This window comes from Micromys minutus (genome assembly GCF_963924665.1).
Source record: "Micromys minutus genome assembly, chromosome: 12".
Taxonomy (NCBI): domain Eukaryota; kingdom Metazoa; phylum Chordata; class Mammalia; order Rodentia; family Muridae; genus Micromys; species Micromys minutus.
In genome coordinates, this window is record NC_137981.1 from 47,696,981 (window position 1) to 47,700,972 (window position 3,992).

The 3,992-nt window shown below is 43.7% G+C and overlaps 1 pseudogene across 1 annotated transcript; it reads left to right on the plus strand.

The window, feature by feature from the left end:
- Positions 1-2,672: 2,672 nt before the first annotated feature.
- Positions 2,673-3,368, plus strand: LOC308428479 (spindlin-2B-like; annotated as a pseudogene). The gene has a single exon. The product of its transcript is annotated as a spindlin-2B-like (transcript).
- The last annotated feature ends 624 nt before the right edge of the window (positions 3,369-3,992 follow it).

The following is a 3,992-nucleotide window of genomic DNA, read 5'->3' on the forward strand; positions in this document are numbered from 1 at the left end:
ATAATAATATAAAAATAGTTTGGGCAAAGACATATTCTTGTATGATCAGTACCTCAAACACAAAACTTGCCCGCCATTGCCTTTTTCAAAGTAATGCCTGCCTTCACTGTCCAGAGCATTCATTGGTCCAGATTCTTTTACCATAGGCTGTGCCGGTCTTAGAGTGTCTTATAGATGGCTTCATGTAGATAATGTTTCTTTTGTGCTGTTTTTCTTGATTTAGTAAGGTTTTTTAGATTTATTCATGTTTGGAGAACTTCGAGAGTGCATTTCATTTAAAGCAGTATTCTTTGTATTTTATTAAATGTCAGAATTTCTTCATCCATTCTTTTTGGGGCAGGTTTTCAACTGAGTTCTATTTGTTGCTGTAACATTCTTTTTAGAAACCAAGCCAGCATAAATATGCAAATGTTCTTCTGTGAATGCAACTGTTCTCACAGCCCCTGTGCACTGAGAGAAAAATGATGGTCATGCAAATGTTGACATTCTCTCCTTTTTACTTTTAAATGGCACTTCTAAGAGGAGGTAACAAAAAAAAGACCATCTCTAATACATTATTTTCATTGTAGAGCTTCTAAAAAGTAAGCTGACATTACGCTAAGCCATGCCTTTGGTAAATCCCAAAAGACCACAGATCCATCCTTTCTAGTTGAAGAATTTACCCACTGGCCTGTTCTAGCTTTTGGCCAGCACTCCATCTCAAGACTTACCAGGGTTGCAAGTCACTGCGTGGGGAAAATGTTCCTACCCTGTAACATCGGCAGAGTCTGGGGAAGTGCAATCCTGCTGGCAGGGAGGGCAGTGATGGTTGTCTCACTCACAGGGACACAAGGAATGATTTCTCCTCCCCAGACCACAGCACAATCCTCTGTTTTTCAGCCTGACATCCAGGACAAGCGTCTGTCACCTGGATCCTGCAGATGGCATGTGTACTGCACTCCAAGTCCCAGCTCCATGGGGCCATTGACTCTGTTCCTTGAGAGAACACTTTGTGTCCCCTCGCTCCACCTCAGGGAGCCATTGTTCCTGGAGTGTCTGGACTTTGCAGGGCTCCTCTGTTCCACACCCGGGTGTGGAAGTGGCTTCATCCAGTCTTGTATTAAAATTTGGTTTTTAAAAGGACTTTTATTATAATAAATGAAGTTGATATGAATATACTCATGCAAGTCTTTTTTGACAACCTTTTTCCCTCTTCTCTGGGGTTGTGAGGTTGTATTATTGGCTTGTGTTTGATGTTATTAAAAGTCCAATCATTTGCTAGAGAGAGTATAGCATTTCAATAGGTACAAATATTACCATCATCACCACCACCACCACCACCACAAAACAAACTAAACCAAACATCTCTTTTAACCTCACAATTTTTATGGGTCTGGGCACAGTTTAATAGGTCCCTTTCAAGTCTCTAATTAAGACAATAGTTTAGAATGAATTCTCACGTGGCAGCTCAGCTAGGGCAAGAAAACCTCATCCAAAATCAGGTAGTTAGCAGAATTCATGGCCTGAAGTCATATGACTCAGAGCTTCAATTTCCTACTGGATATCAGGATAGTTTGACTCCTGTTCCTCGAACCTGCTTATAATTCAAATAAAAAGTAAATTTGTGATGGGCTTGTCATGTGTCTCAGCAGTTAATACTCCTACTGCACAAGCTGAAGGACCCGACTTTGATCCCCAGAACCAAGATGGAAAGAGAGGACCCATTTCTGAAAGATGTCCTCTGCCCACCGCACCCACACTATGGCAGGCACACACGCAAATGCACTAATAATAATATTCAAAATCAATTAAGGAAATTCAGTGTTATGTAAAAGTAATTGCTTTGTTCCAAGGTACACCGTCAGGGGTGTACCTTTCATATGAGTTTACCAAGATGCTTGGTGACACTTAATCACAGCAGATACCCCTGGCACCATCAGAGGTCTGGGTTGTATAGATCAAGGGGCTTGGCAGCTTACACGACAGCCTGGACCTGATGGAGGAATGTGTCTGACTTTGGTGTTCATGTGCGACTGGAAGCTCTCTAAGTCACATGATGACCCCCTGGAGTCTGATGTCTCAGGCAGTGCATGCTTCTCTCTGAAGATGCTTACTAAGAAGCCATTTCGTCCTTAGTGTCAGGACATGAGAGGCCCGGCTTGTCCTTTACATCAAAAATTATGTTCTCAGAGCACGAAAAGCATCGACTCCAACTTGCATCAATGAGAGGAAACCTTGAAGATCTCAGACTTCATTTTCTGTTCTTTGACATATGTCATCCTAAGTGAACTTTCTGATAAGTGTTGATTGGACTTGACTAATAGTCCAAAGAAAAATGAACCAATAAATTAAAATGTTACGGTTAGAAAGCTTATAGCATATTATCAGAGGATTCATGGAATAAGGTACAATTCAGGCGGTGGGATTCAATATTTTCAAACACTTGGACCCAAATGTCTCTTAAATCTTATCTTAGGCTGCCCTCCCCTGCCTTCAATGAACATTTGCGGGCCTATGAACCCCCAGAAACCTGTGTTTCCTCTCATTTTGCCTGTTCTTACACTCAGATCCTGTGCCTGGGTTGCGGCTTTAGGCTTCGGGAAATTAGACTGATTAAAAATCACCAGTACAGATGGAGGTTTCAGAAAGAGCGCTGTGGAGCCCAGAGCCTTGAGCCGTCCCGGACCCAGGAAGCAGAAGGGCAGCACACCAGTAGAGCTGCGGGACAGGACATGGGAAGTTCAAAGCTGACCAAGAAAAGAGCTGGTCAGAAGAAGCGGAGGAGCAGACCTTCATCCAGGCCCAGAAGGAACGTCGTGGGCTGCAGGGTTTCTCACGGGTGGATGGAAGGAGATGAGCCAATCACACACCGGAAGGAACAGTGCTGGACCAGCTTCCTCTCAACCCCTCCCTGTACCTGGTAAACTATGACGGAATTGACTGTGTCTATGGAACTTCACTGAGACGAGAGGGTACTGTCCCTAAAAGCTCTTTCTGACAGGGTGGCATCATCCCAGGTCGAAATTGGCAAAGCAGTGGAACACATATTTGAGGGTGAGCATGGCTCTAAGGATGGATGGAGAGGGGCGGTCCTGGGCCCAGCACCTATCTTAGATGCCAGCTTTTACATTACTTATGAGAAAGATCCCGTGCGGTACATGTACCAGCTTCTGGATAATTATAAAAACGGCAACCTCCTTATCATGGCAGGGTCCAGTGAGCCCCCTCCCTTAGACATGCACCTGGAGCTTGTGGACTACACCAAGGATGATGGCTCCAAGAGAGTTGGCTTGGTCATACACCAGTTTGAAGCCAAGCCCAGTGTGTACTTAATCAAGTTTGACGACCATGTCCATATCTCTGTCTGTGACTTGGTGAAACAGTTCTAAACCATTTGTCACGGTGTTGCCACAGCTGTAGAAATAAAGTTAAAACTTGTAATTTCTTTAGAAATAAAGTGCAAGTTGTAAAGGTAAATCACCAGTAAGTAAGTGATTTCCCAGTGTGTTTTTACAGTGATAAGCTACTCTGAGATACTTGCAAAGTACACAACTTCATCAATAGAATTCAGCTCACTTCACAACTATTCTGCTTGTTCCTGTACTATTCAAACATCATGGCCACCACCTAGTCCACCACCTACTTACACTGCATCCCAATCGGCTGAAGGTGTGAAGCCGTCCTAATTACATCACTGTGAGCTCTGTTTACTATTCAAGGTGCTAAGGGCCTTCATTGTTATAGGATTATTGAGTAACCCAGCTCCAACACCCCATTCTAGTTCTCTAAACAAATGGCTGGGCAGTCTTCTTATCATGTAAGCATCACTCAGCGTCCTGAGGGTCAGTGGGACTCTCCTTGTGCCAAGCATCTTAATTTACACTATCTAAAAACTAGAGTTCAAGATGTTGGAGAGATGCTCGGTGGCTAAGAGCACTGGTCCTTCCAGAAGACTTGGGTTCAATTCCCAGCTCACAAACGTCTTTAACTCCAGTTCTATGGACTTGAATGCC